At 52.3% G+C, this 26,394-nt stretch overlaps 1 protein-coding gene across 2 annotated transcripts in view; it reads right to left on the bottom strand.

The window, feature by feature from the left end:
- The window catches only part of CHST3 (carbohydrate sulfotransferase 3), a 48,616-nt gene extending 24,396 nt beyond the window's left edge, over positions 1 to 24,220 (bottom strand). The window contains exon 1 of one of the 2 annotated variants that reach the window (XR_004026760.1): positions 23,882 to 24,137. The gene's annotated coding sequence lies outside the window, so the exon portion shown is untranslated. Of the gene's footprint in view, positions 1 to 23,881 lie in introns of both variants that reach the window. The other variant, XM_003271216.3, reaches the window with a different exon arrangement.
- Between the last annotated feature and the right edge of the window lie 2,174 nt (positions 24,221 to 26,394).

Genomic DNA, 26,394 nt, shown 5'->3' with positions numbered 1-26,394 from the left:
GGTTCTGCAGGCTGTACAGGAAGCATGGTGCTGGCATCTGCTTGGCTTCTGGTGAAGCCTCAGGGAGCTTTCAATCATGGAGGAAAGCGAAGCAGGAGCAGGCACTTCAAATGGCAAAAGCAGGAATGAGAGAGAGAGAATGGGGAGGTGCCACACAGTTTTAAATGACCTGATCTGGCAAGAACTCACTATGAGGAGGACAGCACCAAGCCATGAGGGATCCACCCCCATGACCCAAACACCTCCCACCAGGCCCCACTTCCAGCATTGGGGATTACAATTCAACATGAGATTTGGGTGCGGACAAATATCCCAACTATATCACAGGGGAAGGGCTGGCACATGTGCCATGTACTTGTTACCCCTACTTTTGGAGGAGGTGGCTAAGGAAGGCTAGGAATCTTCTGGGCCCTGGAGTCCTTTTTCTTCCCTCATCCCTCATGTGCCCTATTTTTTCCCATTTTGGTCATGCTCATTATTGCAAAACGCTGTGCTCATTTGTGGAGTTTGGAGCTTTTGTCAGTTTTATCAATCAGCAACCTTTTGACCAGAAATGTGTGCATGTACGTGTATACATGCAGTGGGTGCATCATACGTGCACATGCTCGGGAGAAGCCCATGGAAGCTGTGAGGGGACCATGGGCTAGCCTTCAATGGCTACACGATGGCCACAGCTTCCCATTTTGTTCTGCACCTCTGTAAAGACGGCTCCATTACAGGATTTCTGAGATAACCGGGTAGAGAAAAACTCTCCATGCATAAGTCTAGGATCCCTAATTCTTGCTCTATCCTCCTTCCTGACCTTCTCAGGAGACTTTCTGCTCCTGGAGAATGATCAAGTAAGGGACAGGACAGAGAGGAGAATTTCTTCTGCTTCCTGTTTTCTTCCAACCCTACTTCTATTTCTTCTGTCTTTTTTTTTTTTTTTTGGAGACAGAGTCTCACTCTGTCACCCAGGGTGGATTGCAGTGGCGCAATCTTGGCTCAACGCAACCTCCGCCTCCCGGGTTCAAGCGATTCTCCTGCCTCAGCCTCCTGAGTAGTTGGGATTACAGTTAGGCACCACCACGCCCAGCTAATTTTTTTGTATTTTTAGTACAGACAGGGTTTCACCATGCTGACCAGGCTGGTCTTGAACTCCTGACCTCAAGTGATCTGCCCCCCCTCAGCCTCACAAAGTGCTGGGATTACAGATGTGAGTCACCGCATCGGCCTCCTCTGTTTCTATACAGTGGCAACAGAATTTGAATCCTCTAGAGCTTCCTCAAACTCCCACTTAGTGGTCCCATTGACAGCAGGAAGGGGTTTTATTCCTGTGATGAAAGGAGGAACTCCGGCCTCTTTTCTTCTTATTCTTTTTTTTTCCTGCTCCCATCCTGACTTCAACCTCTTGTGTTCTGTCCAACATCTCTGCACTAGATCTGTAGGAGAAGCAGCGGTTAGGGAGAGAGGGGCCACAGGGGTCTTGGGCAGCAGGGGGCTTGGTCCGCATGTGTCTGCTGCTATCCTCTGCCTGATCTATGGCCACAGAGGAGCCCATCTACTCTCGGTCTGCCGGCGGAAACAGAGGTCAATTGTCTAACTGCTCTGAGCATTGGACAGATGGCCCTGAACTTGGACAGACTTGGAGTGGGTCCCAGCTCTCCCACTTACTCTCTGCTGACGTTGGGTGAGGAATTTAACTTCTCTGAGCTTAGGCTGGCCCCACAGGGTTGTGAGCATCAAGGAAGCTGTGTGAGCTCTGAAAACTGGGAAGATTGCACACAGGCTGGGCATTATTGCTGGTCTGAACAAATGTCAGCCAGAACCTGTCTATGCCAATGGCACTGTTGTTTGGTATTTCTTGGGTACGTCTCTCCCCATGCTGGGCTGCAGGGGAGGGACACTGGCTGATCCACTTCGGGTTTATCTTATAGAACCAGCCCAGGCGATCTCTGCCTGCTGCAACTATTCCTATCGGTCAAGGGCCCACCTTTCCAGCATTATTTACAGGGACACTCACCTAACATGTCAGGCCTTGGGCCTGGGCACACCTGGACATGGCCATGGCCAAACAGTTTCTCAGCTAAGAGGGCAAGTCAATTTCCACCCCAGGCCAAAGCTGACGGATGGGAAGGGGCTGCCTGGAGTGCTGTATTTGAAAATACAAGTGCTGCGATTGCTCCGTGACATCTATCATGGGTAGAGGATGGCGCAGCTATTGTGAATCTGCTGTGGCTGTTTTAGAGGACTGGTTTTCAACTCTGACAGCATGAGAATCATCCAGAGAAGTTTAAAAATCACTGAGGCCTGGGTGCCACCTCCAGATTCAGATTGCATTGGTGTGGGTATGGCCTGGGCATCAAGATTACTTAAAGCTCCTTAGGTGATTCTAACCTAGAATCAGCAAAGATGGAGAGCCACTACTTTTAGAGCACCCAACTTCACTACCCTGGCGCTCTTACAGACAGCGGGAGCTGCTGCCTGCACACACACTAGCTATCAGCAAGGCCGGAGTGGCAGCGGGCTGCTGAATCTCTTGCTAACCAGGGAGGGATGCCAGGAGAACAGGTCTGTGTCCCTTGTTTTACTACTTAGTAATAAAAAACAACACTGATATGCATACAATAACTTGGATGAATTTCCAGGGAACTGTGCTGAGTGAAAACAGCCAATCACAAAAGGTTACACACTGCATAATTCCATTTATAGAACATTCCTGAAATGACACAACTGTAAGAATGGAGAACAGACTAGTATTGCCAAGGGTCAAGGAAGGGGTGGGGGCAGGAGGGAAGTGAGTGTAGTTATAAAAGGGCACCACAAGGGATTCTGTATGAGGTCAATATTCTGGTTGTGACATTAGGCTAGGATTTCACAAAATGTTACCATAGGGGGAAGTGGGTAACAGATTCATGAGACCTCTCTGTACGATTTCTTAAGATTGCATGTGAATCTACTATTATGTCAAAATGAAACCATGTAATGAAAAGGAAAAAAAGAAAAGAAAACTAGCTCCCACAGCAGGAGGCAGGGTTTCAAGAGATCTTTGCAAGTTGGAACTAGAGGTGGGGCAGTAAGACTGAGCAGAAATGGCCTTTCTAGGGCAGAGGAGTGAACTAGTTGGGTTCAAACTGGACCTCAACTGGAGTTTGGCTTTTTGCAGAACCATGAGCAAGTGACCTTCCTGGGGTCTATTCATGTGTAGTAATAAGCGTGGGGACTTTCTGAGGGAAAGGCTAAATGAGGATGCTACTCCTCATGGTAAGGGGAGAAAAACAGGGGACAGGATCCTGGAGGGAATAGCGTGATATGTCATCCTCCATCAGCTGGACAACATGGTGTGGGTTCTGGTAAGGAGGGGAGCTGGGACTAGCGGCTGCAGGCAGTGAGTCCTGTGAGACCATGCAAGGCTTGGTGCCCAAGCAGTGCTGCTACAGGGCCCAAAAAGCTCTGCGCAACCTCAGCGGGTCGGCCAAGCATGGCCTTGGGGTGAGGGAGACTGGGGCAGCCGTGCCAGCTGCGCAGCACAGGCACTCTGGCTGGGAGGCTTGGGACATCTGAGTTATCTTTGAATTGCTCACTGGACTTTGCAAGGGGTAGAGCAAGCTTCAGGCTGCTCTGTGGCAATTTTGTGCCAGGAAGGAGGAGAAGAAAGATGTGAAGAACTAAGATGGAAATTTGTAAGAGTGAAAGCTTCTGGGAAAGTACCTAAAGAATCTCTGAGTGATAAAAGCTCACATGAAACAAGTATGTTCATTTGCTGAGGACTTGCTCGGGGCCAAGCATGGAACCAGGCACTAGGAACAGGAAGGAAAAGACACAGCCCCTGCCCTAGAGGAGCTGAAGAGTAACACAAGTTAACACAGGAAACAAGGAATTGTTCCAAGTACTTCATGTACATAAATGTACTTAATCTTTGGAAGAACCCTGGATAATGCTTATAGATAATGGTCACCATCCCCATCAAAGGCAAGGGGATGAGAAAACTTACCCTGAGTTAAAGGCAGACCTGGGATCTGAACCCAGGAAGCCTGGCTCCACAGTCCACAAATTCAACCACTATGCTCTATGTCTGAGCAAGCTGATTTAGCCAGAAGGGAGCAGCTGTACAGCAGTGGGCAGATCAGAGTCCTAGTCAGAAACTGATCTTTCAGGACCTGTCAACAACTTGTGGTGTGGCTTTGTGTTAAAGGTGGAGGCTGTCCAGGTTCTTGGTGTCTTGAACACAGAATTGGACAAAACGCGCAAAGCAAGGAAGGGATGAAGGGATTTACTGAGAAAGTGCGCTCCACAGTGTGGGGCAGCCGGAGCACAGGAGCTCAAAAGGCCATCAGCCGAGCGTGGTGGCTCACGCTTGTAATCCCAGCACTTTGGGAGGCTGAGGCGGGCAGATCACTTGAGGTCAGGAGTTCGAACCCAGCCTGGACAACATGATGAAACCCCATCTCTACTAAAAATACAATAATTAGCTGGGCGCGGTGGCGCATGCCTGTAATCCCAGCTACTCGAGAGGCTGAGGCAGGAGAATTGCTTGAACCTGGGAGGCGGGGGCTGCAGTGAGCTGAGATTGCGCCACTGCGCTCCAGCCTGGGTGACAGAGTGAGACTGTCTCAAAACAAACAAACAAAAGGCCCATTACAGAATTTTGAGGAGTTTAAATACCCCCTAGAGGATTCCATTTGTTATTTCGGGTATGCCCTATGTAAATGGAGAGGATGAAGTAAAGTTACAAAGTCATTTACAGAGCACGAGCTATGGAGAGGATATTTCCTGTTATAGCTGAAGTGTGAATTGGCCTTACATTCCCTGCCTCTAGACCCTATTTTCCTGCCTCATCTGGACAACTCTCTGTATTTGTTTGTATTTCATACTTTTACTCTAAAAAATATGCATGGCCTTGGGCAGGCGCAGTGGCTCACGCCTGTAATCCCAGCACTTTGGGAGGCCGAGGCAGATGAATCACTTGAGTTCAGGAGTTCGAGACCAGCCTGAACAACACGGTGAAACCCCGTCTCTACTGAAAATACAAAAAATAGCCAGGCATCGTGGCATGTGCTTATAATCTCAGCCACCCAGGAGGCTGAGGCAGGAGAATTGTTTGAACCTGGGAGGCAGAGGTTGCAGTGAGCCAAGATTGAGCCACTGCACTCTAGCCTGGACAACAGAACAAGACTCCATCTCAAAAAAAAAGGCATGGTCCCAAATACACAGTCCTAGGAGAATCTTGGAAGAAACATTTTGGAGGCACCAGGCCACTGCTGGCTTCCTGGGAAACAGGAGCTCACTGGCCATCCCAGATAAATGGCTGTCACTGGCTGTGGGTGACAAGGAGTAGAATGGTGCTTTTGGTCCCAATCCTGAGGTTATCAATGGGAGCTGGGTTGCTGCATTACGTCAGATCTCAAAGACTGAGCAGGCCTCTGGGTCTGAGGCATCATCAAGAAATACGGCAGAGGAGACCAGACCATGCCCTGTGGGCTCCATTCCTCCAAAATCAAATCCAAACTCTTCCACCTGGGGACAACCTGGCCCACCCTATCCTTCTAACTGGTCTCCACACCTCCCCTTCCTGGAGCCTCCCCCTGGCCAAACAAGCCTCACCAGCAGCACAGGACACACAGACAGAAGATGACAGAGCTGAGATTGAACCCATGTCTGTCTGACTGCCAAGAGGGGGCAGTGTGGTGAGGTGGGGCGGGCAGTGAAGAAGGGGTCGGACACCCTGGTTCTTCCAGCTCGGCCGCCCACCAGCTGGGTGAGCCCAGGTGACTGCTTGGCCCCCATGCTTCATCTGTAAAGCAGGGTTAATGACAGCCCTGTATCTGTTTCCTACTGCTGTTGTAACACATTGCCACAAACTTAGTACCTTCAAATGACACTTACTTTCTTTCCTTTTTTTTTTTTTTTTTGAGACAGGGTCATGCTCTGTTGCCCAGGCTGAGTGCAGTGGCATGATCATGGCCCACTGCAGCCTCAATCTCTTGGGTTCAAGAGATCCTCCCACCTCAGCTTCTGAATAGCTGGGGCAGGTGCATGCAACCACACTCAGCTAATTTTTTTATTTTTGTAGAGACAGGGGTTTCATCAGGTTGCCCAGGCTGGTCTCAAACTCCTGGCCTCAAAAGATCCTCCCGCTTCAGCCTCCCAAAGTGCTAGAATTATAGGCATAAGCCACCGTGCCCAGCTGGAACAACACATTGATTATCGTACAGTTCCGAATGTCAGAAGTGTGAGGTCAGTTTCACTGACTTAACATGAAGGTGCCAAAAGGCCTGGGTTCCTTCTGGAGAGTCTGCAGCCTTGCCTTTCCCAGCTTCTGGAGGCTACCTGCTTTCCATGGCTCATGCCCCCTTCCTCCATCTGCAAACCAGCAATGGCTGGTAGTTTTTCTCACCATGCATTATTCTGATACTTCTCTTCTGTAGTCCAATCTTCTGCCTCCCTCTTATAAGGATGCTTGTGATTATATTTAGGGCTCTCCTGGATAATCCAGGATAATCCCTCAACTCAAAATCCTTAACTTAATCCCATCTGGACAGTCCCTACCATGCAAGCTCACATATCCACAGGTGCTGATGGCTCATACATGGACATCTGTGGGGGCCACATTTCAGCATCCCATAAGCACCTGCTTCCTTAAATGGGGTACTCCAAGTTAAATGCTTAGCACAGCATCTGACAGACTGGAGACCAGTGATGCTGCATCCCAGCTGGGCATGAGAATCACTCTGAGAGCTTTTAAAAAATATCAGTGCCAAGGGTTCACCCCTGAAGATTCCGAGGTGGGAGGAATCTGTGCCTGGGAATTTTTATAAGTTCCCTAGAGACTACTGGGCAGCCAGGGGCGGGGTTGACAGTAAGAAGCATTGAATTTATGTCAGCAGTTATTCTTATTCCCCAAAGCTACTTAGCACCAAACCTCAGTGGCCAGGACTATTCAATAACTGACTGTTGAATTGGACGGAATGGAATCACTCCTGGGGCCTTACACTGCCCTGGGATGGGCGTTTCTTCCTGCTACACCAGGGCCTGAAGAATGAGGTTCTGTGGGCAGACAGAGGCTCAGGCCTCTGAATCAACCTCACACCCAGAAATGGCTGCCTGGGGGGGGCTGGAGTCCTTTCTCCTCCCCAAAGTCCAGTTGAGGGAGCTGACCTGGGCAGAATCTAGTCATCAACGGGCCATTGTTACTGGAACAGAGGTGCTCTGTGCCCATTGAACACTCCCCTCCCTCACAAAGCTGCTCCCAGCTGAGGGCTGGCTTCTGGAGGGCTGCGAGGCTGGGGAGGGGCCCATGGAAGCCCCAAGGCTACAGAGGAGGAGGCTTAGGGGTGGGGGCTGACAGTCCCTGGTTGGAGAGCAGAAGCAGTTTGGGATATAGGCCAGTCTCCAAAGCTGGCAGGCTGCAAGGCCGAGGTGCTGCTGCGTGCTACAATGCCAGGAAAATTTCCGGTTAAAGCTGGGAAACTGGGGACCGCCAGTGAAACCCACCAGATCCCTACCAGAGCCAGTGGGGACAGCCTTCCCCATAGGGCAGTCACGCTTGACCTACCTTCTTCCCTTTAAAAAAACAGAAAGGTGAAACCCACATGCTAAATAGCGCCTTTCATTGCCTTTAGAAGAACAGTGTTTTCAGAAAGACTGGGAGGGTTTTATGTTCTGCGGGTCGGGGATTTGAGAGGCAGGGAATTCAACTAGGGCTAGGCATAAATGTCTCTTTGCTTAGCAGACCTTTTCTACATTCAACACTTTATATTAATAGTGTGAGCTGGATTTTAGGAGGGTGGTGTTAAAGATCCCAACGACGATGCCTGACCAGCACCCTCAAGTATCTCAGAGCTCCACCGTTCGGATGTTAGCGATCAGCAATTCTCATCCATTCAATAAAGCAAATCCCCTGATGGTCTTTGCCAAGGGAGCATGTTGCCTTAAAAACACCCTAGGAAGGTGGGTCTCAAAGTGGGGTCCCCAGACTGGTAGTATCGGCTCCTCTTGGGAACTTGGTGGAAATGCGAATCCTCAGGTCCCACTCCAGACCTAATGACTCAGAACCTCAGGAGAGGGGAGCAAATTGTTTTAGCACACTCTGCAGTTGAGTCTGATGCACACGAACATTTGAAAATCGCTGGTCAACAGTGACATTTCTCAAACTGCAGGCTGTGCCAACAATTTGGTAGGTTAAGATAAGCTTTTTTTTTCTTTTTTAAACACAACAGCATTGTGTAGATTAGAAAATATCAGAATGACTCTGTATCATAATGATAAGCATGAGTTGATAAGCATGAGTTTCTTTTTTTCACTCTGTTGCCCGGGTTGGAGTACAACGCTGCAAACGCTGCAGCCTCGATCCCCTGGGCTCAAGTGATCTTCCTACCTCGGCCTCCCAAAAGTGTTTGGAATTACAGGCATGAGCCACTGTGCCCAGCCAAAATACAGGTTTCATAAGGCTTTTGTTTCAGTTATGTGTGGGTGTCTGTGTCTGAGGTTTTAGTCTAAAAGTTGGAAAGCCGCCGTTCTAGAGCTGGAATATGCTCACTGAGACTGGCTCCTTTTCTGTAATTTGTCTGAATGGGGCAGTTTTGAAGGCCATGGCCTGAGAGTTCCCCATTCCCTCTTTCCCCATCTGATGGAGTCATGCAGGCAGCGGACAGAAGGGAAGGGCTGTTTCAAGTGAGACAATCTTTACAACTCTGGCCTGAAGGTAAATTTAAACTGTGCATTTTCCCTGTGCTTATAAAACTTTCTGGCCCTCCAGCCCCCGTGCTACCACTCCCACCGGGTAGGCCTATTGAGGTGTCTATACGCATACTGACCAAATAACTAAACAGTTCTATCTGGGTGATGGGATTGGTGGTGATTTGCTGCATTCTTCTCTGTATTTACCCATTGTACTTGAATTTTACATACTAAGCATCTAGCATTATCACAAAAATAATATTCTGACTACCTTAGATAGAGAAAAAATAAAAACAATAAAGTCACTTCCTAAAAAGAATTCAAAGCTGAGAGTCCATCTCTGGGTGGAAATGCAGAAAAGGGAAGGCAGTGCCCGAAGGGAGGGTGGCAACCATGAGCCTAGGGCTGGTGATGCCCAAAGCACCACCCCTGCCCCATCTGTGCTTGGCCAAATTCCACCCATCCCTTAAGGCTGAGCCCAAACCCCACACGTCCCCAGAGCCTCCCTCCGACCTCCCCCATAGCCATAACCAATCCCCCAGGGGACTAGTCTAACCCCTCTCCTGCCATCTAACCCCTCTACCGAGACTCCCTCTAAAAAAATAAAAAAGAAAGCCCTTTTACACCTCCAATTCTCACAAGAGCTTGGCAGGCAACCTGGGTCCTCACCACCCTCTCCTTCATTATCCAGATGAGAAACAGAGGTCCAGAGACGCTGAGCCACCTGCCCAAGGCCACCTGGCTGGAGGTTTGAGGCCAGGATGTGAAGGGAGGGCCTCCTACCACACGTTCCTCTCCCAGCACCATTCCTCTCTCTACCTTGCACCATTCATATCACTTTTCACCTTGTATTAGAGGTAACACGTGTGCGCTATCACTGTATGGCACTGAATAAATATGTAAGGAAAGAAGGAAGAAAGGAAGGAAGGATGCAAGGAGGAGGGAAGGAAAAGGAAGGAACCTGTCCCAGGGCCAAGGAGAAACCTGGTATGTTATTGAACTTCCCCCTTGGCACTGGGGCCCCCAAGGTCAGACATGGGGAGGCATCCTGGGGAGGGGTCCAGACATCGTCTATCTGTGCCTCAAACACTCCTGCTCTTAGCCCACAGAGCTGTGCTGAGCAGGGGCCCCCCGGAGGCCATTTCCAAAGGCTCAACAGAGAAGAGGCAGGGCGCCTCCCCTCTGGGTACAAGAGGAGCCCTGCATTCCCTAAAGGCTGGTTCCTCGCTGCCCTTTAAACACGGGCTGCTCACCAGGCAGGCTCCTGTGCCTTGGGCTTCTTATCTGCAAAAAGGGTATAAGGACAGCGCCTACCACATGGGAGTGCTGTGAGGACTAAATGATCGATGTGTGCGCTTCTAGAACAATGCTTTGCACACAGTAAAGGGTAAAGAAGGTGAACTATGATTACTACCCTTGTTATTAAATGAGCTCTGGTGAATGACAGGTTGCCCTGCAGAGGAAGGGAGCGGATCGTTGAGTTCATGATATCCTCCGGGGAAGCCTGGCAGCACGGGGTTAGGAACCTGGTGACTGCGGCCCAGCATGTTGGAGATCCAAGCCCAGCTGAGCCACTTTGTTTTTTTTTTATTTCAAGACAGAGTCTCAGTCTATCGCCTAGGCTGGAGTGCAATGGCGTGATCTCGGCTCACTGTAACCTCCGTCTCCCAGGTTCAAGAGATTCTCCTGCTTCAGCCTCCCAAGTAGCTGGATTACAGGCGCCTGCCACCACGCCCAGCTAATTAGAGATGGGGTATCACCCTATTGGTCAGGCTGGTCTCAAACTCCTGACCTCAAGTGATCTGCCCGCCTTGGCCTCCCAGAGTGTTGGGATTACAGGGATAAGCCAGCGAGTCCAGCCCTGAGCCACTTCGTACAGTGTGACCGGGCAAGTGACTGGCTTCTCCAGAAGTCAGCATAGAGGCATAGGAAGGCATAGGAAGAAGCACAGAGGCAGGCTCAATATGAGGAGGTGGTGGTGCTGTTACTATTGCTGAATGCTTCATGGACTTCACTTCTCAGCCAGTGGCTCAGAGCCAGCTGGTGGGAGACCTTCTTAAAAAAAAAAAAAAATCAGCCTGGCCAACATGATGAAACCCTGTCTCTACTAAAAACACAAAAATTAACTGGGTGTGGTGGTGCACACCTGTAATCCCAGCTACTCAGGAGGCTGGGGCAGGAGAATCACTTGAATCTGGGAGGCAGAGGTTGTGGTGAGCCGAGATCGCGCCACTGCACTCAAACCTGGGCAACTGAGCAAGACCCTGTCTTCAAACAAACAAACAAACAATCAAGCTCCAGCCTAGGCAACATAGAAAGACCCCCTCTCTAAAAAAAAATTTAAAAATTAGGTGGAGCACCCCTGTAGTCCCACCTACTTGGGAGGCTGAGGTGGGAGGATCACTTGAGCTTGGGAGGTCAAGGCTGCAGTGAGCTATGGCTGTACCAATGTACTCCAGCCTGGGTGACAGAGTGAGACCCTGTCTCAAAAAAAAAAAAATTCGAGCTTAGGGGACTCCGAATATACAGTCTGGCTAAGAGGCAGCATAGTTTGGTCAGATCGCCCTTGCCATGCCCTGACCCCACAGCCCCAGCCGTGGCTACTGCCCTGCAAGACAAGAGGGGACAATGTTGAAGGGGCAGCTGGGAGGCCAGGGTTAGCCCAGAGCCTGAGACTGCTAGGCTTGGAAGCTGAGCGGGCAGGCTGGGGCTGGCCCTATTCATGTTGTGTGGGTGACTGCTCAGGTCTTGGGGCTGGGACTGTAGGCAGCAACACTTTCTGGGAAGGGACAGCCTTAGCGATGATCATTATCATAATAGCAGTCCTCGGGAAGAGCTGGACGCTGCAGGGGGCTCGATGCTATTTCCAGGTTATTTTTCAGGTTGTGCCTCGGTCGACCCAATTGTGAAACAGGGAAGGGTTTTGTTTTAAAGCTGGACAATTTAAATGCAGCTTACACACACACAAAACTAACAATACTGAGTGTCTGAGTCCGGCATGGGAAAGAGACCGCACATAGACTGTTTTGTGCCTCTTCAACTTTGCACCATGGACATGTATTATTGATTTTATAAAATTTAATAAAACTAAAACCAAAATAAAAGTAGGTTCCAGTTTTCTATCTGTAGAGGCAAAGTTCTTTTGAGGTTAGCCTCTTGTTTGAGAAAAGTCATTTTAACAAGTCTTTGAATTCAAGCAGAGACAAAGGACAAATCCTGTCACAGAAAGGAAAATTCGGGGGCAACTGGAAGCAAAACGGCCCCTCCAGTCTGACTTCAAAGCCTGCCTTCTCTGCAAGAACAAAGACAGCTCCCCAGAAATGATTACTGCAATGACTGGGCCTGAGCCTGAGGAGGGGTAGTTACTGGTTTGAGTTCTCTCTCTCCTGGAGGGGAGGAATGGCCACCCCTGAAGCCTGATGAGACTGGGGCTGGGGAGGGCAGACTGCGGACTTATCAGCATTCCTGGGGGCTTCCCAGAAATCCTTGGGGTAGGGGCCAGAGTTGTACAAACTACACAGAACTGAGGCTTGGGGTACATTGATATACGCGTTAAAAGGCATGGGGGACCCCTGAAGACGGCAGGCCCGCAGACCCGTGTCCCCACAGCACCCGCCCATTGAGAGCAATGGCAATGTGCTGCATGCTGGGTAATTGGTTACCACAGTGAGGCCCTTCCAGGGACAGGTACTGCCAGGACTAGGGTGGTGTTGGCATCTGGGTGGAGAAGGAACATTTCCCAAAGCCTGGAAAGGGCCTCTATGGCTTCAAAAGTGCTCCAAGAGCTTTTCTCCTACCCTAGAGGATCATTTTCCCGAATCACAAACAGCCGGTGACTGCAGAATGAATCAGAAGTGCAAGCCCCGAACAGAGAACCGACAGGGCTGTGCCACCCGGTGTCAGAGGGCAGGCTGGCTCCTCTCTCCTCCAGGAAGAAACTGGCCATCTGCCTGCAGAAAGAAGACTTAAGTCTCAGTTCTACCGAGGGAGCTCAGGTAGCCAGAAAACTTCTCTTAGCCTCAGTGTCCTCACCTGGAAAGCAAGGATAATCACACTTCCCTTGCGAAGGTGAGAGGATGTCATTCTGCACAGGGCCTGGCCACTGGCCCCTCCACTCCAGCTGGCCTGACTGAAGGGGGCACCGGGAGAGAGCTGTGAGTTGCAGCAGCAGCTGCAAAGGCTGGCATCTGTGCCCACAGACAGGCCAAGGAAGCTGGCACTGGGCCCCTGGCTTGACTCATAGCCCATTTCCAGGTGTGGCCACCAACGCCCGGACAGGCGCCCCCTGAGTCCCCGTGCTCCTTCCAGAGAGGAGAGTCAACAGACATTTAAAGAAACTTCTCACCCCAAACAGCCGCATGGGTGGGATTTGCACAGCTAGTGAAGCTGGATGTTCTCCTAAACGGATCTACAGACTTCAAGCCACTCTGGGGAGTGACCTACACTCTGAGATGAAAACTCCCTGTACTTCCCGTCTGCACTATACAATTTATCGGGCAAATGTTGGGTACATTCCACCTTCTATGGTTCTCTGGTGGCTTCATTTGTGGCCAGATGGCAGAGTGGCTAAGAGCACAACTGAAGGTGGACAGTTATGGGTGTGAATCCTGGCAGTGTGGCCTTGGACAAGTTGCCTAACCTCTCTGGGCCTCAGGGATGGCATCTGTAAAATGAGACTACCTCGTGCAATCAGATGGATGAAAATAAAGCACTCAGCTCAAAGATGCTTAGTACAGAAAGAACTCTCAGACACTCAACTGTATTCTCCAGGAAGGCGAGGCCTGCCCGTCAGTCTGAATCTCCTCTAGGTCATGGCATAGTGCTGGTCACATAGCTCTACCAGGCTCTACTTTTTAAAAGTGATCCCACCCAAACAGCAGGCACCATTCTCAAGGAAAAGCAACTCTAAAAGCTAGACACAGGCTTCTGAGCTGTCCCCTCCCTGCCCAGAAGTCCAATCAAGGGCTTGGCATGGAAGCCCTCTGGAAGATCTTCATGCCCATCACCACTTCCAGAAGCTTCTGCCTCAGCAGTGTGTATGAGTGGGGCTGGGGCAGGGGCCCAGGGCAGGGAGGGGAGTGGTGGGAAGGTGGGAGACAGTGGCTGGGGAGGGGAACCCAGGGTGCTGACCTGGCCCTGCTACATGGGGTGTGCGGGTCCCCTTGCAGCACTTGGGGCACTGAGGTCATCAGGAGAACCAGAGGGCAGACAGCAGGTGGGCGGCAGACAGTGAGACTCAGTGATGTCATTTTTTCCCCAAATGACTCAATGGTTTGCCCTGGGCTATGAATGGTGAGCTGTATGCTGTGGCCTCCAGTCCTCCGTACCCTCCAGGCCCGCCTGGCATCTCTCCCCGTCTCCACCCTGCCCCAGGGATCCACAGTTGCCACATTCCTGCTCTGCTCCTGGCTGCGGCCCCAGCCCAGGGCTCATCCCTGTGACGCCCCTGCCATGTCTCTCCAATCTTCACTTTGAGGAAAGACTCAAGCGACAGCAGACCTGGGTGTTATTACTGGCTCTGACTCTCCCTGACTGAGTGACCTTGGGCAGGTTACTCAACCTCTCTGAGCCCCAGTTTCCTCATCTGCGAAATGGAGACATTGCTAACAACCTTGCCGGGTTGTAGGAGGCTTGGTGAGAATGACTGTGAAGAATGTGGCACATGGCAGGTGCTTAGTGAATGGAAAGAATGACATTCAAGGGCTTCTATGGTCTGACCTCGATTTCCTTTTCTAGCTGCATTAAAACATATACCTATATAATAATAGCTCACCCTTCTTGATGCTCAGTGTGCCAGGCACAACTTTCAATACTTGTATAGAAATACATTTTATTCCCATATCATCCCCATGTGGTGGGTACCAGTAGTGAGAAAACTGAACTCAGAGAAGGTAAGCAACTTGGCCACGCCCACATAGCCAGTAAGTGGGGAGTTGGGGTTCCTGTGAAGGCAGCCCGGCTCTAGAGCCTGTGTGTGTAACCACAATTCCATCCTGCCTGTCTCTCTCTCCTCGTGCATCCTATACATTAAAGTTCAGTCCAGCCAGACTCCTCACCAGTCCCTGTCTTCAATCTGAACTTTCCCATCCTCGTGCCTTTGCCTAGCTTCCCTCATGCACTGGAATGCCTGCCTCCTCCAGGAAGCCTTCCCCAAGTCTTCCCTCATGTCCCCCTTTGTGGGCTCATCACAGTGGGACTCAAAGGTGGTTACTGGGGCACCCAGGTCTCCTCTTTTCCAGCCTGAAAGTCCCTCCTGTTATCCCACCATCTTGCAGTGTCAGCATGAGCATAGGCGCGCAGTAACTGAACAGATGATGCCCAAGAACCCAGCACTCTGCGCCCCACTACTTTTGCAAGGACAGACAGATTGAGGGCTGGAGCTGGGGCCACAGAACACTTCCACCCACCCCTGGGGAGGCAGCCGGCCAGCAGGGCTTCCTTCTCCCTGCTCAGGGAAATGACTCAGCCACGGGAGACCTTGTTACTTGGGGATGGGAACTGGACCCTGGGGCTTTTGAACGGCTGTCCACTTGCTGGTGGGGTTGAGCAGTGGGCCCAGAGTGCAGCCAGCCACCAGCCCAAAAAGGGGCATCCAGGGCAGGCAGGCAGACAAGGGGCGGGACTGGAGGGGCTTCTGGAAGGGTTTCAGGCTCATCCTCAGTATACCAGCCCAGTACCCACGGGGTAATGACCTCAAGAGGCCATGTGCCAGGGTCCCACTCTTCCTGTTCGTTCCTTGGCCCACGTTAGCCACCACCCCTCCTGCTCACCATGACTCCTGCCACCCTCCCCAGACAGGAAGCGCTCCCTCACAGAAGCATCCTGGACTGGGCCTGCCCCACCCTCCCAGCCAGCAGCCCCCTGAGGATCCTGTGCCGCATCTGTCACTCATTCCTTCCATAATCAGGTAGTGGCCCTGACTGACAAGTTGGGGGCTACAAGGATGGACAAGGCAGATAGCTGTCCTGCCCTTGCAGATCCCATTGCCTGGTGCAGACCACAGATCACTGAACCAGCAATCATAATACTGTGGGCAAAGTGCAGCGAGGGGGACCCGTGGGCAGCCATGGGGAGGGCCACCACCCAGGCTTCCTGGAGAAGGTGGCATCCAAGCCAAGGCAAAAAGGGGGAAGGAGGGAATGTCCTTGGCAGCTGGGAAGGCTACAGAGAGCAGGGTGTGCGTGTCTGGGAAATGAGGACAATTTGGAACGTGGGATACAGAGTCCAGGTGAGGCTGGGGAAGAAATATTTGCTGAAAGGTCACAGGGCCAGACATCACTTGGGGTGGGGTTTCTGTCTTGCTGGAATGGCCACTAGGGAGGCAGAAGTCCCTGATCTGCCAGCTCCCCCTTGCTGAGACCACACCTGCTGCCATCTGCACCCTTCCTGTGACCAGGTCAGGGCACAGGGGAGCAGCATCAGCAGAGCGGGCAAAAGACCCTGATGCAGGATCCAAAATGCCCCGCCCAGGGCAGCTGGTAGGTACCGGAGTCAGACCTGGAGAAGGCTGAGGCTCACTGGTAGTGCCCACAATGGGCCATGCAACGCCAACATTTCCAGAGCTTCCCAGTCAGAACGCAATGACATACACTGGCCACGGTTTGAAAATGAATGCCTGTGTGCTGTTTCTCCTCTCGGTGCAACCACAACGGGACAGACGCACACACAGGTGGTACTGAGAGCACAGACTCTGGAGTCAGCTGTGGGGCTCAGGCCCGGCTTTGCCCCTCACCAGCTGTGGCATGTAGGCAACTTATCCAGCTGTCTGCTTCTGTTTTCCCATCTGTAAAATGGTGGGAATAACCGGAGCCACCTCTGGAGCTTCCGGTGAGAACTCGGTGAGGACTCCCTGTAGGTGCTCAGGGCAGTACTAGGCATGCCACCTGCTCTTACTATTGTTTCCTGTGAATGCTACCCCCAGGCACCTACACCAGATGCAAAAGAAGGAAGAAAAGTGAAAGAGAAATAGCATATCTCGGTAAAAACAGGGCAAGTGCGTGACCTGTGAAATCACAGTCAGTTCTTCATCCTCTAGTGGGTGACACTGCTTTGTGACTGGCAGGTTCTAGGTTTCTATTCTTGGGGCCTCTTCAGACACATCTGTTCTCAACCCTGCAGGACAGGCCCTCAGCTTGTCTTCATGTCCCTGACAAGCTTCTGGAAGTCTCCAGAGGAAAGCCAGGCACCTGCAGACCAGCCCTGTGGCTGGAGTTGTGAAATTCCTTGCTGAAAATCAGCGTAGTCAGTGTGGGGATGGGGGTGTCCCAGTGTGTTTTCAAAATATTTCCTCAGATAGCACTGTTTGGCTCAGACACGTTAGCACTTTCCAGAATCCTGCAGATGGCGAGGCAGCTGGAGAGGAAGGGAGGAGAGGAGGGGGAAGCGGGAAAGGGTGGGGGAGACGCCCAGGGCTAAATCTCAGGTAGCTGTGTGGGCTGGGGCTGGCACAGGCACAGGCGGGCATCGGCGCAGCATGTGTGAACAGGAACAGCACGCACATGGCAGAAAGCTGATCAACCTGCAGACTGGTCTGCAGACGGCTAAGCTGTGAAGCCATCTTATGAACCAGAACTTTCTTTGGAAGCCCAATACGTGGAATAGGAACATGTGGACGTGTGGAATGCAGGACTCACCCCACAACCACCCTCTCCAGAAGCCTGGCAGCAGCAGAACAAAGCAGGAACCAGAACCTTCCGGCAGTGCCCCACTCCCCAAATCCCAGAGGCTTCAGGGCTTGCAGGCTCAGCTCAACACAGCCACAGAGAACGAGAAGGGCCCTCAGCCACTCCCTGGATGCAAGGTGAGGACCCTCCGCTGCCAAGCCCTGGCTCTCCCCCTTCTCACCGGGTGCTTGGTTTTAAAGTTGGTCACTAAGTAAATTGAAGTTATTAAGAGATGGAAAATGTGCTTCCTATCCCACAGACTTAGTCACTCAGAACAGTGCTTGAGTTTCTGGAAATCATTGGTATGACCTTACACCACCACCCCTGAGCTGATAGGACTCTAGCCCAAAGCAAAGAAACCTGACATTTTTGTCCAGGTAGCCTCCAAAGTAAATGAATGTATGAAGGTTTGCTCACAGGTAGGCCCCGCCTTGGAGAGACATAACGGGAAAATTAGCCTTGGTCTATCCACCCTAAAGCAATGTTTAAGAAGCAAAGCTTCTCAGATGCCACAAAACGGAGAAAAGTCTCATCATTCTGCACCATCAAAGTTAAAACTCACCAACCAACCAAGAGGTCACCGTCTGCCTGCTGGGGAGGGTCCAGGCTTGGGACTGACTCAGAGGGAGCAGGGCTGAGCTGGGACCCCCCGCTGTCTTCTCTCCCATATACATGTTCCTCCTGTGCCCGGCCACCAGCGTCCCTGCAGCACAAGGACTGGCCAGCGGAGGGTGTGCTCCCTGACTTTTGAGGCTCTCAAAGTTAAGGAGGAGGGACTGGGCGGGGAGGGGGCAGGTGTAACCACAGAGGCCAAATAAGAACATCCCGGGCTGGCCTCCGAGGTGGTTGTTTACTTTCGGCATTCAGGAGAGGCTGAGCTGGGAACTGGCTTGTTTATTTGCCACACTTTTTCTCCAAATCCTTTTCATAGAGTCCTCTGAAACCTCAGTGATAAATTTCCCAGGACCCAGGGAAGCCACAGTCCCTCAGCACACAGCCATCTTTGTGAGGAGGTGGCGGAGGGTGGGGGGGGGATCAAGAGGAAGGAGGGTGGCTGGAGACAAAAAGTCACTGGTGGTCAGGGGCTCCTGGGGCCCACCCTGCCCTCCAAGCCGGTGGGGGCCCAGGAGCCACAGGCCAGATTTGGGGCAGTGGAGACAGAGGGCTGAAGCGTGTCCACCGGCAAGCATAGAACAAATCGTCCAGGCTTGTCAGGGGCCACCCCACACCCCGCTGTGGAGTCCACGTGCTCAGGGTAGGACCAGTAGCATTCTGTCATCTCTTTAGGCCTTAGAGAAGAAAAGGTGACAAATATCATTTCTGTTTAACGAATGAAAAGGAGAAGTGTCTCCTCTCCTGAGGCATGACCTCACGAAAGCCAGAGAATCTCTGAGCGTTCCTTCGCAGCAAAGACCCTCTCTGTGCCGCTGCTCTAGGAGTTCCCAGCAGAAGCATTCACAGCCCCTCCTGGGGCTTCACCCAGCATCTGACTACATTTCCAAGAACCTCCCATGCCTCAGGCACTGGGATGGAACCAGCGGTACAAAGATGGATAGCCCCGGCCCCTGCAGTGGGGTGGCTTCTCCCCACACCCAGTCCCCCAACTTCCATCCTGGTCAGCGTGTCCCCTCTGCAGTGGAGGGGGAGAGGGCTCCAGTTTCCTTGCAGCTTAGCACTAGGAAGGCTCTAAGAACTCACCCAGGGACCAGCTGGGCAGTGCTCATCCAATGCTCCTTGCGTCCTTTGAAGGGTGCCAGCCTTTCGCATTCTATGGACACCTGTATTGGGGGCTCTCAGGGCAGAGATGAGGGTGGGTGGAGCAGTGAGGACCCTGCCCCAGCAGGGATAACCACTCTCAGCCCTTGGGGGCGGGGATAGAAAATACCACCTCGACTGAAAACATGGCTGTCCCAGGCCTTTGCAGCTCCCTGGCTTCATGACCTTGGGCATCCACTGCACCTCTCTGAGCCTCATGTCCTCATCTGTAAAGTGGGGCCAACAGATAATTGCTGTCTCCCCGTGGGGCGTGGGTGTAAAAGCAAGAGCTGGGGACCAGATGAGCATGTGGTTATCACCTCCCTTGGCTGCCCAGGCACTGCCCTATCCTCTTCTGTGGACCAGGCGCTTCTGAGGAGTCCAGCTCTCCAGAGCATGTGGCGGGGGTGGGAAGGACAGCTGTGACATGGCCCCTTACGTTCACTAGGTAAATAACAATAGGAGGTGTCAGGTGAAGGCTGATTTCCCCAGGTAATAGATCACCCTGGAGAGGACCAAAAAGGGGAAAAAAATACAGTAACCCATTTGAGGATGTTTGGTCTACCTGGCAATTTCTTCCCTACTCACGGTATGGTCACAAGTGGCAGCTTTGTCCCAACCTCTCAGATAAGCAGTGAGTCATGTCTCACTGGAACTAATGCAACATCTCCTTGTGTGCCCCTTCCAAATCTCCACAGTTTTCTGACTCCAGAGCCACACAGAAGGCTCCAGCAGCCTGGTACCACCCAGCCTTTGATTCCCACAGCCTAAGGTATAATCCAGGCTCGGCAGAGTGTGTGGAAAAAGAAGAATGCAAGCAGAGGCCCTGGGACTACGTTAGTAAGAAGCATCAGGGCTGTTTTCCTGTTGCCGTGGAGAACCAATAAGGACCTTGCAGACAGCCTGACATGGTGGAGACAGAGTGGGTTCTGGAGTTAGACAATCCAGGTTCAAATACTGGCTTTGCAATTGCAGCAAAAACAAAAATTGACAAATGGGACCCAATTAAACTAAAGAGCTTCTGCACAGCAAAAGAAACTATCAACAGAGTAAACAGACAACCTATAGAATGGGAGAAAATATTTGCAAACTATGCATCCGACAAAAGTCTAATATCCAGAATCTATAAGGAACTTGAACAAGTTAACAAGCAAAAAACAACCCCATTAAAAAGTGGGCAAAGGACACAAACAGATACTTTTCAAAAGAAGACATACATGTGTCCAACAAGCATATGAAAAAATGGTCAACATCACTAATCATTAGAAAAATGCAAATCAAAACCACAATGAGATACCATCTCATACCAGTCAGAATAGCTATTATTAAAAAGTCAAACATTAACAGATGCTGGCCAGGTTGAGGAGAAAAGGGAGTGCTGGCCGAGCAAGGTGGCTCATGCCTGTAATCCCAGCACTTTGTGGGGCTGAGGTGAGCAGATCACGAGGTCAGGAGATCGAGACCATTCTGGCCAACATGGTGAAACCTCGTCTCTACTAAAATACAAAAAAAAAAAAAAAGTTAGCCGCGCATGGTGGTGCGCGCCTATCAGGAGGCTGAGGCAGGGGAATCACTTGAACCTGGGAGGTGGAGGTTGCAGTGAGCCAAGATTGCGCCACTGTACTCCAGTCTGGCGACAGAGCAAGACTCCATCTCCCCCCGCCCCCCCAAAAAAAACAAAAAACAAAAAACAGAGTGCTTATACACTGCGGTGGGAATGTGAATTAGTTCAGCCATTGTGGAAAGCAGTTTGGAGATTTCTGAAAGAACTCAAAGTAGGATTACCATTCTACCAAGCAATCTCATCATTGGGTACATACCCAAAATAATATAAATTGTTCTACCATAAAGATACATGCACACATATGTTTATCATAGCACTAGTCACAATAGCAAAAACATGAAATCAGCCTAAATGCCCATCAACGGTAGACCAGATAAAGAAATGTGATACATATATACCATGAAATACTATGCAGCCATAAAAGAGAATGAGATCATGTCTTTTGCAGCAACATGGATGGAGTTAGAGGCTATTATCCTAAGCAAACTAACACAGAAACAGAAAATCAAATGCCGCGTGTTCTCACTTGTAAGTGGGAGCTAAACATTGAGTACATCTGAACACAAAGAAGGGAACAACAGACACCAGGGCCTACTTGAGGGTGGAGACAGTGGGAAGGGTGAGGATCAAAATCTCGGGCCTGTGCGGTGTGTCAGACCTGTAATCCCAGCACTTTGGGAGGCGGAGGCAGGCAGATCACTAGAGCTCCAGAGTTTTGAGACCAGCCTGGGCAACATGGTGAAACCCTGTCTCTACAAAAAATACAAAAAAATTAGTCAGGCATGGTGGTGCCAGCTACTTGGGAGGCTGGGGCAGGAGGATCACCTGAGTCCAGGAGGTCGAGGCTATGGTGAGTGGCAGTGATCATGCCACTGCACTCCTGCCTGAGCAATAGAGACCCTGTCTCAAAACAAACCCAAGAACTACCTATTGGGTACTATGCTTACTACCTAGGTAATGAAATAATCTGTACACCAAACCCCCATGACATGCAATTTACCTGTGCAACAAACCTGTATATGTACCTCTGAACCTAACATAAAGTTAAAAAAAACCAAATACACAAACACTGGCTTTATCTCTCACTACCTGTGTGACATTGAAAAAGTTACTTAACTTTTCTGGTCCTCAGTTTCCTAATCTGCAAAATGGAGATGAAATGCTAACCTCATAGGGATATAATGACTTAATTAGAAAATGTATACAGAACTCTCGATTCACAGAGGGCATAATGAAGGTGGAAAGGTGATATAGGGAAGGAACTGGCTGCAGGGTTCCACCTGAAATTGGGAGTGCCCAAGCCCAGATCACCTCCTCTTTCATCTGAGGCCAGTCCTTGATGCCGCCCACATGCCTTCTTAATTTCAGCATTTAGAAGTTCGAAATGCACACTGAACCTAGTCAGAGCCCTTCACAAGGGGGCAGTGGTGGGGAATGACACATTTCTTTTGGATGACATGCCCAGGCCACCCCCACATCTTTGTGCACTCTCAATCCCAAGACTACTGGCAATCCAGTTCCAGGAACACGAATGTTTCTGCTCTTCTGGGAAACTCATGCAAGCTGGCACAGAAGAACCCACAGCAATACTCAGTACAGGGACTGTGACCACCGCTCTACCTGCTGCCACCACAGAGCCAAGCCACTACTGCAGAATACAGCTCCTAGACCCTTTATGAGACCCATCTCCAGCCAGGCCATCAGGAGCCAGGAAGAAAAATGGCTGCCCCCAAATTCTACATGTTCCCATGTTCCTCCTGCCCCCAGCATATGCCCAGCAGTATGGCCCATCTCTTTCTCCACTTACCCACCCCTCTTCCCCTGCAGCCAGGAGATGGGAGGGTTGATGGAACCAACCCCTCTCTCTGGTACAGATCTAAAGTTATTCTTCAATTGAGACCCCACAGAATCTGCCAAACAGCCTGCCATCTACCAAAACCCACATCAACCCCATCTTAGCCAGATACAGAAATAAAGCTTTTCCTGCTGCCCTCTTAGAGGGGCAGAGGCCAATGATGAGCTCAGGTCTCCCAAGGCCAGCCCACGGGACATAGTGGAACACACAGTGCCTGGGCCACCGGCCTGAACAGATCAGGCAGGGCTCCTAGGAGCTACTCAGGCCCCCTTCTCTGCTGGAAAACCAATTTCAACCCAGCAGAGGCCCACTGGCCTTGCCTCACAGTGAATCCATAATGAATGTATAATTACCGGTGTCATTATTCATCAAGCAAGTACTGACTGAGTGCCCACTGTGCCAGGCATTATGCTAGGCCCAGGACAATCCCCTGTACATCCTGGGGCCCAGCAACACCACGCATCAGAAACCAAACACAACTTCAGGTGCAAGGAAAATAATTAAGACTTCAGGCCTGCCTTGGTTTCTCCCTAACCTTCTAGGCTTAAATCCCCCCACCTCCCCTTACCCCGTCCACACCCAGGACTGGAATCTTCTCACCCGGTTCCCTTGGAAGTCCCTGGAGGAAGCACATCCGCTGGGGGGAAGGGTCCCTGCTTCCCTGGAAGACTCTGTCACGGCCAGTACCCTTCTGTCTAGCGCAGCAAAGGCCTGCCAGCCTCTTCCACTCTGCTCACAGGCCCTGGCACGCCGGCTCTGAGTTTATGAATCACTCCCTCCTCTCTCCGGGCCTCGCCTTCCGAAGGGCTTCGCACACCCAGACACATCACCCAGACACCGAGTTTCCACACCAAATTCGCTCCTGCAGAACTCCGAGAACCGACTGCAACGTCTGCTCCCCTTGGTCTCGGGGTTCTGGACACGAGTTTTCAAAACCCAGGCAGCCTCTCTCCTGCCCGCTGCGCTTTGGGGGCTCCCTCTCCTTGGGGGCTGCGGGGGCAGCAGACAAAGGCCGTGGATGTGACGGAGGGGTGTGAGGACGTGTCTGCTATAGAGGCCAAATCCCCCGCGCTCCCAGGAATGTGCATTTCGGTGTGTGGCATGTGCCTGGCCGGTGTGGGTGTGAGCAGATCAGCCTGCGCGGTGTGCGGGGTATGAGTGGCGATGAGCTGTGTGTACCTGGCAGGTGTGATCCGGCTGCAGCGGGTTGTGGGTGCCTGCCTGGGCTTTTCCCCGAGCTGGGAACTCCACCTCCCACTCTCCGCTTCGCCCCCTTCTCCCTCCAAAGTTTGGCGCGCGCGCCTGGACGCGGAAGGCGGGGGGCTCCCAGCTGGGCGGCCTCCCCCGGGCCGGGCGGCGGTTCCGGGACGCCGGCGCCCCACTTACCCCGGCCGCCGAGGCTCCACCGGCACGGGCGGCCCCGACCCTCCGCGGCTGGGGTCCGGCGCGGGCAGCATCCGCTCGCAACTTCGCTTTCCTGCTGGAAGATCCCGGCAGAAGCGGTTCCGCGGCCCCGGCGCCCGCGCGGCCCGGGCTGTGCGTTTTCTCCGGGGCAGGCCGGAGGGATGGAGGCGCGGCCGGGCCGGTCAGCACGCTGGAAGGGAAGCGGCGCCAGGCGGGCGCCGTCCTGCGCAGCGAGCCTGCGAGAGGTCCTGGCTGGCGCCCTCCCCGCTCCGGCCCGAGCCGGCTAGCGGCGGCGGATTCCTGAACCGCGTCCAAGGCGTCCGGGAGCCCTTCTCCTCCTCCTCCTCCTCTTCCTCACCCCACCCAGCTCCCACCCCTGCGCGCCCGGCAACTTGGGAACCGTTGGTGAAGTTGTAGCTGCTCGGGCCGCGAGCCGGCCGGGCCTCTAGGGGAGGAAGGGGAGGAGGAGGAGGAGCTGGCGGGAGAGGAGGGGGGAGGAGGGGAGAGAGGGGAGCCGCCCCCGGGGAGCCGCTCTCTCCAGGACCCCTCTGCGGGCCTTTGTTCCCGGCGCTGCCCCTCGGCCCTCCAGTCCCCGGGGACTCGCTTGGGGCCGCTCGGGTATCCACGCTCTCCTGCGAGGCTGGTGGGTGGAGGCTGCTTGGAGAACCCCATTGGCTTCTCCGTGCCGGAGCCCCCCGGCCGTTACCGCCCCCCCTTCCCCGACCTTTGCCAGGGAGACCCTCTGGCTGCACGAGTTCCCCATCATCTCTGCCCCCATCATCTCTGTCACTTGCTCCTCCCTGGGGCAAGTGGGCTGGAGGACCGTTTCCCTGGTTTCCAAACACCACAGCACCGTCTCCCTGGGCGGCAGCAGTTCCCCCTCCCGCCCTTCCTCACTTTCCTGCGCCACCAGCCGGTCCAGGGCTCCCTTAATTCAAGAACCGGGAAACGGGAGGGACAGAGGGTCTTCCCGGCCTGCCAGGGCTGCCTGGCATTATCTTCGGACCCTCCCAGGCAGCTGGGTCTCCGGCCGGGCTGCCAGGCAAGTGGGATCCCAGTCGCCTCCCGTGCATGGCGTGGTCTGCTGGGCAGCACCGGCTGCGGGGTGCAAAGGCCAGCTTCTTGAGGGATGAGGTAAAGGGCCCAGAACTGGAACACAAACCGAACCTCCCTGTTCCTTGTCCGAATCCTGGTGATGGCCCTGTCCCCGAGAAGGCGAGAACGTCTTGGATTCTACTTGCTGAGCATTCCTCCTGGGACTTCCAGTACTTAACGTCATGAGCTAATTCAGGCCTCTCTAAGACAGCACTCCTGACATTTAATGGGATAGTATGGGGTTTAGACAATAAGTTATTTCTTGTACAGAAGAAGTAGGGAAATCCAAAAAAGCTAAAACCTGATCATCTACACTTGGCCTCCCTCTGCCATTCTCAGCATTTACAGATGGACAGCAAATAGAGAACCAGATAGAACTGATCCTGACCCTGTTAGGGACAAGCTACCCTAGGACTCCCCCCACACACAAAATGCAGCTAACCCTTACCCTGAATACTCTGAAGCTGCATTCCTGGACCCTTATCTAGGTGCTACAGTAAGGTCACCAGACTTGCTTACAGCCCAACAGGCAGCATCGGGAAGGTCACAAGAAATGTGGATAAAACTGTTACACCCTCTTGTAAATTCCTATATTGTAAGCAGATCACGAGATGATATGGGGTAAGGTTAATCGACAACCCCAGGGTCTCTCCCCCATATGAACCCCTCATTTTGTAAGCTCCAGGGCTGCCTCCTCTGACTGTGGTGGAGCAGCCCAGCAGGATAAACTTACTCGCCTAACTTTGGGTCTCTCTTCTTGTCCTTTCTCTCAGCTAACGTTACATTTTGGTGCCGAAACCCAGGAAGGGGACAGGCTCTGGCTGGGTGTCCTTAGAGGTCTCTCTCTCTCCCTCTCCCTCCTCCCCTCTCTCTCTCCTATCACCCCTCAGCCGAGGGCCTTGTCCAGAATAGAGGAGACCTGGAGGACACCTGACTCGGTGGCTGCCTCTTCTATTCCAGACAAGGCCTGCAGGACAGGGGACACCCTCTCTCGCCATCCTTGTCATCTGCAGCCTCTTCTTCCTCTACCCCCCACCCTCCATTCACTATGGGAGCCTCTCAGTCTACCCATCCCAAGACCACCCCCCTTGGCTGTCTCCTCTGCAATCTCAAGGCTCTCAGCCTCCATTCAGAGGTCCGTTCTAAGAGGCTTATCTTTTACTGCCATACTGCATGGCCTCAATACCAATTGGATAATGGCTCCCAATGGCCTGAAAATGGTGCTTTTGATTTCAATATACTTAAAGACTTAGATGACTTTTGCCATCGCAATGGGAAACGGTCTAAGATTCCTTACGTTCAGGCTTTCTTCACTCTCTGTAACTGCCCTTCCCTCTGCCAGTACTGCTCTACTTTCCAAATCCTACTCACTGGACTCGTCTCCCACCACCCCCGCAACA

The sequence above is a fragment of the Nomascus leucogenys genome, chromosome 18, assembly GCF_006542625.1.
Source record: "Nomascus leucogenys isolate Asia chromosome 18, Asia_NLE_v1, whole genome shotgun sequence".
Classification (NCBI taxonomy): Eukaryota; Metazoa; Chordata; class Mammalia; order Primates; family Hylobatidae; genus Nomascus; species Nomascus leucogenys.
This window is presented reverse-complemented; position numbering and strand designations above follow the sequence as displayed.